Genomic DNA, 10,490 nt, shown 5'->3' on the forward strand with positions numbered 1-10,490 from the left:
ATATGTTGAATTAAATGCTAAATATCTAATTGGGACATTTTAAATTCAAAGAAATCTGAAGCTCAGAAAATTTCAAATACTGGCTGGGTGCAGTGGCTCATGCCTGTAATCCCAGCTTTTTGGGAAGCTGAGGCAGGTGGATCACTTAAGATCAGGAGTTCAACACCAGCCTGGCCAACATGGTGAAATCCCATGTCTACTAAAAATACAAAAATTAGCCGGGCGTGGTGGTGAGCTCCTGTAATCCCTGCACTTTGGGAGGCTGAGGCAGGAGAATTGCTTGAACCTGGGAGGCAGAGGTTGCAGTAAGCCGAGATCACGCCACTGTACTCCAGCCTGGGTAACAGAGCAAGACTCTGTCTCAAAAAAAATTCAAATACTTCAACTTTAGTGTTTAAAGACGGCATAACATATGATGCCACTGGTGATTGATTATTCTCTTTTTAAATTAACAGCACTTTAGAAAAAATTTCTGTTCTCCCTTTGTTTCCTCTCCTGGCATTTCTTTCTTTTTTTTTTTTTTATATCCACCTGCAACGTGAAAAAGGACATAACAGAAGGTTATTTATTTTTCTGTAGAGATGAGGTCTCACCATGTTGCCCAGGCTGGTCTCGAACTCTTGGGCTTGAGCTGTCTTCCTGCCTTGGCCTCCCCAAAGTGCTGGGATTACAGATGTGAGCCACTGAGCCCAGCTCCTCTCCTGCCATTTCTATGTGCATTTAATCACAGATCTATCACAAAGCCTTGATGCCTCTGAAAATACTTTGACTATGTTTCAATCTTTTTATTCCCATTTCCACTACCTTACGTCTTCTTTGATCCTGCATATCACAATAGCCTTAAAAAACACCTTAAAAATATTGTTGAATAGAATATGGCCATGTATTTAAAGGAACAATTCACTGTGACTCAGCAGGGTTTGTTCTAAGAATCCAAGAGTAGTGTGTAGACTATGAGTTGCCTGGTTTAATTTGTTTTTGAGACAGTCTCGCACTGTTGCCCAGGCTGGAATGCAGTGGCATGATCTCAGTTCACTGCAACCTCCACCTCCCAGGTTCAAGTGATTCTCCTGCCTTAGCCTCCTGAGCAGCTGGGACTACAGGTGCGCTCCACCACGCCCGGTTAATGTTTGTATTTTTTTTGTAATTTTCGTATTTGTCCCTGGGGTTTCACCATGTTGGTCAGGCTGGTCTTAAACTCCTGACTTTATGATCTGCCTGCCTCTGCCTAATTTCTTTTTTTTTTCTTTTTTTTTTTTTTGAGACGGAGTCTTGCTCTGCCGCCCGGGCTGGAGTGCAATGGCCAGATCTCAGCTCACTGCAAGCTCCGCCTCCCGGGTTTCCGCCATTCTCCTGCCTCAGCCTCCGGAGTGGCTGGGACTACAGGCACCTGCCACCTCGCCTGGCTAGTTTTTTTGTATTTTTAGTAGAGACGGGGTTTCACCTTGTTAGCCAGGATGGTCTCGATCTCCTGACCTCATGATCCGCCCGTCACGGCCTCCGAAAGTGCTGGGATTACAGGCTTGAGCCACCGCGCCCGGCCTAATTTAATTCTTTATTACCAACCAGCACCCAGATTTTTTTGTGAATTTGTTGTAATATTTCCAGGTAAACGCTTAGTTCCCTAGGCCGACTTACTATTATAGGTGGTCAGATGTTATAATTCTGGCTAATAGGACACAAGCTAAATTTATCTTGAGAAACTTTTTCTTTCCTGATATGGGAAGAGGTGGCTACTTCTCCCTTTCTCCTTCCTTCCTCCTTGGATCACATCCAGGAGGCCTGGAGTTGCAGAAGCCCTTTTGTGTCATGAAGTAGCAAGCATGAGGATAAAAGTCAGCATGAAGAGGAAAGTGGAGCAGAGCTTGGTTTGCAGTGCTGAGCATCTGCACCTAGATGCTCACTTCTTTTACACTTTGCTGTTGAATAAATTTATTAGGTTGGTGCAAAAGTAATTGCGGTTTTTGCCATTACTTTTTTGTTTTGAGGTGGAGTCTCGCTGTGTCGCCCAGGCTGGAGTGCAGTGGCACAATCTCGGCTCACTGCAACCTCCACCTCCTGGGTTCCAGTGATTCTCCTGTTTCTGCCTTCTAAGTACAGGCATTCGCCACCACGCCTGGCTGATTTTTGTATTTTTAATAGGGATGGGGTTTCGCCATGTTGACCAGGCCCATCTCAAACGCCTGACCTCAGGTTGTCTGCCAGCCTCAGCCTCCCAAAGTGCTGGGATTACAGGCGTGAGTCACCATGCCCAGCCTTTGCCTCTACTTTTAATAGCAGAAACCGCAATTATTTTTGTGCTAGCCTACCCAAGGATGGTTCAATTTCAGGGCAAATGTCAACAAATTCAATGTAAATGATAGCAAACAATAATTTTTCTCCACTCTAGAAATGGAGGAGGGGGGGAAATACATAGTCCACTTATAATAGCAACAACAAAAGTGATATTTAGGTACAAATTTAATGAGAAAGCACAGGATCTATGTGAAGAAGATTATAAAATCTGATAGAGTAAACAAGGCCGGGCACAGTGGCTCACACCTGTAATCCCAGCACATTGGGAGGCTGACGTGGGTGGATGACCTGAGGTCAGGAGTTTGAGACCAGCGTGGCCAACATGGTAAAACCCTGTATCTACTAAAAATACAAAAATTATCCAGGTGTGGTGACATGCCCCTGTAATCCCAGCTACTCGGGAGGCTGAAGCAGGAGAATCGCTTGAACCCGGGAGGTAGAGGTTGCAGTGAGTTGAGATTGCGCCACTGCACTCCAGCCTGGGTGACAGAGTGAGACTTGGTCTCAACAGCAACAACAACAACAAAAACAGAGTAAACAGGAGACTGCTGCATCAATCCAAGATGGACTAACAGAGAATGGGTTTATCTTCCCAGTGGAACAACCAAAAAAAAAAAAACAAAAAACAAAAAAGGATGGCATATATGAAACAGCAGTTTTCAAGAGACTGGAAATGAGACGTGGAAGAAGAGTGACGCCCGGGGGAAAGCCAGCTATGATGGCACCAGCTTGCTGTCTTTGGAGAACTTTCAGGCCGTGTAGGCTGTGGTGTGTGGAGAGAACCCAGAGGAGCCCAGTAGACACCCTTAGTTAAGAGCTAGAGCTGAGCCAGGCGCGGTGGCTCAAGCCTGTAATCCCAGCACTTTGGGAGGCCAAGACGGGCGGATCACGAGGTCAGGAGATCAAGACCATCCTGGCTAATATGGTGAAACCCCGTCTCTACTAAAAAATACAAAAAACAAAAGCTAGCCGGGCGAGGTGGCAGGCACCTGTAGTCCCAGCTACTCGGGAGGCTGAGGCAGGAGAACGGCGTAAACCTGGGAGGCGGAGCTTGCAGTGAGCCGAGATCTGGCCACTGCACTCCAGCCTGGGCGACAGAGCGAGACTCTGTCTCAAAAAAAAAAAAAAAAAAAAAAAAGAGCTAGAGCTGAAAGTCTAGAGGAACCAAGGCAAGAGCTCGCAGTACAGAGCACTGGGGAGAAGAGAGCTACAGGGATGTCTTTAGAGGGTCCCCTCAAATACCAGGCAGAGTACTGATCAGCATGGGTATGCAAGGAACTCCGAAAGGCAAGGGAAAAAACCACCTGAAAGGATTAGAGGAGATAGACCTGACACTCATGGCCAGGAATAGTGCTTTCCCCACCAGCCAGAATGGAAAAGTTCACAATTCACGGGGCATTGGGTAGAATACTGAGAAGGTTCTTATGAGAAGTTTCTTGCCTCAGCAGTGGAAAATAATTAGCCCTAGGCTAAACACTGCTTGAGTCTTGCCCAACAAATCTTCAAAGACCTGAAAGAATCCAACTGTTTGCAAATAATTTAGCTGCATTCCAGAACAAAGACCAAGAATAATTATAAAGAAACACAGAAACCTTCAGTACCCAAGAACGTCACATTCACAATGCTCAGCATCTCATAAGAGAAACAGGAAAATAGGACCCATAAGGAGAAGAAAAATCAATCCATCTAACCAAGAACTGACACAAATGGTAGAGGCAAGGAAATTAAAAGTTATCACTGTACTCCATATGATCGAAAAGTTAAAAAGAGACACGGGGCCGGGCGCAGTGGCTCAAGCCTGTAATCCCAGCACTTTGGGAGGCCGAGATGGGTGGATCACAAGGTCAGGAGATCGAGACCATCCTGGTTGACACGGTGAAACCCCGTCTCTACTAAAAAGTACAAAAAAAACTAGCTGGGTGAGGTGGCGGCGCCTGTAGTCCCAGCTACTCAGGAGGCTGAGGCAGGAGAATGGCGTGAACCCCGGAGGCGGAGCTTGCAGTAAGCTGAGATCCGGCCACTGCAGTCCAGCCTGGGCGACAGAGCGAGACTCCGTCTCAAAAAAAAAAAAAAAAAGAGACACAGGATACAAAAAAGACCCACACTGAGATTCTAGACATGAACACCACAATTTCTGAGATAGGAAATGTACAGCATGGATTTGACTGCAGATGACATATCACAGAAGAGATTAATGAACATGAAGATATAGCACAGAAACCATCCAACGTGAAGCACAGAGAGTAAAAAGAATGAACAAATAGGAACAAAGCCTCCGTGAATCGTGGGATCCTATACATGTGATCTGGAGTTCCTCAAAGGTAGGAGGGCAGATGCTGCTCCCCATGGAAGGCTCTGGATCTCAAATCTGATCACTGTTCAAATATGAGCAAATATGAGAGGTGTACAAAAGATATGTTAGCACCAAGTTGAGGCTTTCTCCTGGGCACTGAACGGGCAAGAGTGAGGAAGAATTGCAAAGGGCCTACTCTGGTGTGCCTACCTGTGAGACACATCTAACCCTTTGGAAAATGCTGTGCCCACAGAATGGAGAGCTTTTATTTCAGTCCTTCCTAACCTATCCATGGGACTGACAAAATTGGGCACCTAAACAAGGAAACAAGGCCTATTTGCAGGGAGGTACAGGAGAGTGGTGGAAATGGAAATGGGGGTGTTCTCTCTCTCTTGGTGGATGTGGCTGGAGACAGGGACGATGTTAGGCCACCCTTGACTCTCACCTGACTGCTGCTGGGTCCTTGTCAGCCATTGCTTATTCCAAGGGAAGAAGGGCGGCTCTATTTGCCCCCAACTGCAACAGTCCCAGCTAATTCTGCTCCTCTCATGGTGCTCCCCTCTGCCCTGCTCCTGCCCATCAGGGCAGAGTTGCCTCCCCATAGGCCCTTTTTCTCTGAGGGTGTGACATCTTGGTGAAGATGCCTTCCTCATTAGCCCACTTATTTTAAAGACCTCTTCAGAGATGTGGGGACTTCATTACAACTTGACTCAACACGGTTCTCTCACTCGGAGGCGCAGTTGCACAGCTTTCGGCCAGGTGGTGGAGCTGAGCACAACCAAATGGTCTCATGGTTAGAATGGCTTGCAGTAGAGCATCATGCTCTGGGACGGCTCTGGAGGGAGTGTGCCCCACTGGAATTCTCTTCAGGCCTTGGTGACATGGGAGCGATGATACTACTAACCTCATGGAATTGTTGTTGGGAGTAAGTGGCTAATCCATGGGAAGTGCTTCTCGAGGTGGGCTGGTGCAGAGTCAATGTCCACGAGTGTTGGCGGCTCCTGTGATCATCATCGTATTCTCCAATAGTTCTCGCTCTTACTCTCTCCTTTCTCCGAAGCACTCCAGTAGCTAATTAAAAGCACAGACTCAGGTGCCAAATGGCCTGGATTCAAATGCCAGCTCTTCCATTTGATGGGTGAAAGATCTCCGGCAACTCACTCTGTTAGTCCACTTGGGCTGCCATCACAGAATACCACAGACTGAGTGGCTCAAACAACAGAAATTCATGTTTTCACGGTTCTGGGAAACAGGAAGTTCAAGACCAACGTGTGGGCAGGGTTGGTTTCTGGTGAGATCCTTCTCCCTGTCTTGCAGATGGCTGCCTCCTCCCTGTGTCCTCACATGGCCTGTCCTCTGCTTTCACACTCCTGGTGTCTCTTCCTCCTCTTATAAGAACACCAGTCCATGGCCGAGCGTGGTGGCTCACGCCTGTAATCCCAGCACTTTGAGAGGCTGAGGTGGACAGATCACGAGGTCAGGAGTTCAAGACCAGCCTGACAAACATCGTGAAACCTTGTCTCTACTAAAAACACAAAAAGTAGCCAGGCGTGGTGGTGGGCACCTGTAATCCCAGTTAACTCATGAGGCTGAGGCAGGAGAATCACTTGAACCTGGGAGGTGGAGGTTGCAGTGAGCTGAGATCACACCACTGTACTCCAGCCTGAGCGACAGAGGGAGACTCTGCCTCAAAAACAACAACAACAACAACGATAACAACAACAAAAACAGTCCTATTAGATTAGGGCTCCACCGTCGTGACGTCACTTGACCTTAATTATTACCTCCTGAAAGTCACTGTTTCCAAATACAGTTGCATTGGGGGTTAAAACTTCAACAAATAAATCAGGGGGACACAATTCAGTCCATATCATCACCCAACCACTTTGTGCCTCAGTTTCCCCAGATTTAAAACGTGTTATTAATTCCTACCTCAGAGGGTTATTGTGAGCATCAGATGAGTGTGACGTGTACAGACCAGTGCCTGCTTCAAAGCGGGCATGGTATGAGTTGTTATTTTCATTTTTTTATTATTATTTTTTTGAGACAGAGCCTCACTCTGTCACCCAGGCTGGAGTGCAGTGGTGCGATCTCAGCTCACTGCAACCTCTACCTCCTGGGTTCAAGAGATTCTCCTGCCCCAGCCTCCCGAGTAGCTGGGACTATAGGTGCCCACCACCACGGCCGGCTAACTTTTTTTTTGTATTTTTAGTAGAGACGGGGTTTCACCATGTTGGCCAGGCTGATCTTGAGCTTCTGACCTTGTAATCTGCTCGCCTCGGCCTCCCAAAGTGCTGGGATTACAGGCGTGAGCCACTGGGCACGGTGGTTTGAGTCATTGTAGTAATAATCGCTTGATCTTAGCCAAAAGGCTGAGAAGCCATATATAGTCATAATACAATCAGTAAGTAGTGTCATCCTCATGGACATTTCCTGCATTCCATCTGCTCTTCTTTCCTCACCTCCAAATCAAGGTAATGCCAAATTGAACTTTCAGAAATCATCAAGGGGGGTAGAATTCCCATGTAACTTGCTCCCCGCTCGTGAAAGCGTTGGCCGTTTTCTCAAGGAGAACTAGCAGAGACTTCTTTCTGCTAATCTGATGGTTTGAAACAATAGGACATCCAGGAGTTCAGAAGCCTCCCTTCCCCAAGATCTCTTCTCCTGCAACACTCGGCCAGGTAGCAGTAGCTAAGTGATGCTTTGCAGTGTACTAGCCTTATTCCCCTGGGGATCTCTTTATAAGCTCATCACTTATGCAAGATTAATTTTACACGCTCCCTGGTTGGCTTCTCCAGTCTGAAGCAGTTAGAGTCAAAATCCAGTTTCTGAGAAATGGTGACTCCTTGCAGAACCCAGGGATCTGAGGGCGGGAGGTTCTCCTTGGCTTTTTGCTGGAACAGAAGCAGCACTTCAGGTCAGTTTGTTAAAAACAACAATCCAAAATATCTTTAAAAAATGCTCACATTTTAAGATCAGACACGGTGGCTCATGCCTGTAATCCTAGCACTTTGGGAGGCGGAGGTGGGTGGATCACTTGAGGTTGGGAGTTTGAGACCAGCCTGGCCAACATGTTGAAACCCCGTCTCTACTAAAAATACAAAAATTAGCTGGGTCTATTGGCACATGGCTGAAGTCTCAGCTACTCAGGAGGCTGAGGTGGGAGGATCACTTAAACCCAGGAGGCGGGGGTTGCAGTACTGATATTATGCCTCTGTACTCTAGCCAGGGCAACAGAGTGAGACTCTGTCTCCCCCCCCCCAAAAAAGTTCCCATTTTGGATGAAGTATCTAGCTTTGGATTCAATCTTGTCCCTATGGATGGGGTTGTTGGGTTTTTGTTTGGAAACCTACAGGCTGGGAGCTCTACAGGCTGGAGGAACCACAAGAAATTGGGAGATACTGACATCTCACCTGTCTGGTGCATGAGTGTATGTGAGAGTCAGGGGGCAGATGTGTGTGTTTCTTCGGTTGGAAATGGTCCACTGGGGAGAGATGCAGAAAACACACAGTAATTTCAGAAATACACCCTAAAATATGTGGAAGGTATTCACCACATATATGTAAAGGTTAAATGTAAAACATTTAAAATATATCACAATTTTTAGAAAATCCTGTCTTGGCATTTCTCTTTTTTCTTTCTTTCTTTCTTTTTTTTTTGAGATGGAGTCTTGCTCTGTTGCCCAGGCTGGAGTGCATTGGCCCGATCTTGGCTCACTGCATCCTCCACCTCCTGGGCTCAAGCATTCTCCTGCCTTGGCCTCCTGAGTAGCTGGATTACAGGTATATCCCACCATGCCCGGCTAATTTTTTGTATTTTTCGTAGAGAGAGGAGATGGCCAACATTTCACCATGACAGCCAGGCTGGTCTCGAACCCCTGACTTAAGGTGATCTGGCTGTCTCGGCCTCCCAAATTGCTGGGATTACAGGTGTGAGCCATTTCTCAATCTTATTATTATAGCAGGAATCTTGGAATAAAGACCAGCTTAGTCCTCTCCTGCTGCTCAGAGGCCCTTGTGTTTAGTGACAGAGCATTCCCCTTGGGAATCTGGGAAAAATTAAACAGCTCCTCCAAGTGAGCACAGCAAAGGTTTATCACTCTCTTATGGGATTGGAGAAGCATAGTTTCAAAATCAAATCTTTTTTGTGTGTGTTTGAGACAGGATCTCACTCTGTCACTCAGGCTGGAGTTCATTGGCACAATCATGGCTCACCATAACCTTGAACTTCTGGGCGCAAGTGACCCTTCCACTTCATCCTCCCGAGCAGATTGGACTGCAGGCATGCACCATCATGCCCAGCAAAGTTTTTTTTTTTTTTCTTTTTTCTTAGAGACGGGGTCTTCCTGGTCTTGAATTCCTGGGCTCAGGCCATCCTTCACCTGGGCCTCCCAAAGTGCTGGTATTACAGGCTTGAGCCACCTCGCCTGGCCCAGTTCTGGTTTTTTTTTTTTGAGATGAAGTCTCACTCTGTCACCCAGGCTGGAGTTCAGTGACACGATATCAGCTCACTGCAACCTCCGTCTCCTGGGTTCAAGCAATTCTCCTGCCTCAGCCTCCCGAGTAGCTGGGATTACAGGCATGTGCCACCACGCCTGGCTAATTTTTGTATTTTTAGTAGAGATGGGGTTTCTTCATGTAGGCCAGGGTGGTATCAAACCCCTGACTTCAGGTGATCCGCCTCCCCTAGCCTCCCAAAGTGCTAGGACTATAGCCACTGTGCCTGGCCCCAGTTCTGTATTTTTAAAACCCAAGCAGCAAGCATTCCACCAGAGGTGTTGTTATGGGAGAGCCTTAAAAAGAAAAAGGTATTTTTTCTGAGTTATAATATTAATCTATAGTCATTGTATAAAGTTATTCCTCTGATTCTGAAGAGAGGGATGGAGGTAAGTATGAAGTCTTATTGGTTTATGAAATACTTAAGTATGAGAACCACAGGACTACTTACACCTCTTTTAAAAATACTAAGATAAAAGTTACAAACCATAAACTACACACTCTTGAGTCTATATTTGTTTTACATACTTGTGAATCTGTGCAACCACCAACTAGCTTAAACTGTAGAGGGATCCCTCAGGACATCTCCCAGTCAAACCATCCCTCAAAGGTAACCATTATTCTGACTCTTTTTTTTTTTTTTTAAACAGTCTTGCTCTGTTGCCCGGGCTGGAGTTTAGTGGTGCAATCTGGGCTCACTGCAACCTCCACTTCCCGGGTTCAAGTGATTCTCCTGCCTCAGCCTCCTGAGTAGCTGGGATTATAGGTGCACACCATCACGCTTGGCTACTTTTTTGTATTTTTAGTAGAGATGGGGTTTTGCCATCTTGGCCAGGCTGGTCTCAAACTCCTGACCTCAGGTGATCCATCCACCTTGGCCTCCCAAAGTGCTGGGATTATAGGCATGTGCTACTGCCCCTGGCCCTGACTTCTTTTATAAGCACTCTTTTTACTCTTATTTTTCATAGAGATGGGGTCTCAACATGTTGCCCAATGCCATGAACTCCTGGGCTCAAGTGATCCACCCACCTCAACCTCCTGAGTAGCTGAGACTACAGGCATTTTTTTAAGTGGAAAATTCCAGAAATATGTGCTGACTTCTATCACCTTGGATTCGTTTGCCAGTTTTTGAGCTTCCTACGAATGGAATCCTACAGTATTTACTCTTTTGAGTCTGACTTTCTTTGCTCAGCATTTTGTCTGTGAAGTTTGTCCAGGCTGTGTGTAGGACTAGCTTCAACTTTAAACTGCTTTCCAACTTTGAGACTGTCTGATTCTGTAAGGAAGGAGGAAATGAGGGAAAAATAACATTGGAGAGATCCTTGATGTCATTTTAGAGTTGATGGTTTCAGGTTCTTCAGGAGAATGATGATTACTTTGAAAGGTGACGTCTTCAATGACTCACC

This window comes from Piliocolobus tephrosceles, chromosome 1 (genome assembly GCF_002776525.5).
Source record: "Piliocolobus tephrosceles isolate RC106 chromosome 1, ASM277652v3, whole genome shotgun sequence".
Taxonomy (NCBI): domain Eukaryota; kingdom Metazoa; phylum Chordata; class Mammalia; order Primates; family Cercopithecidae; genus Piliocolobus; species Piliocolobus tephrosceles.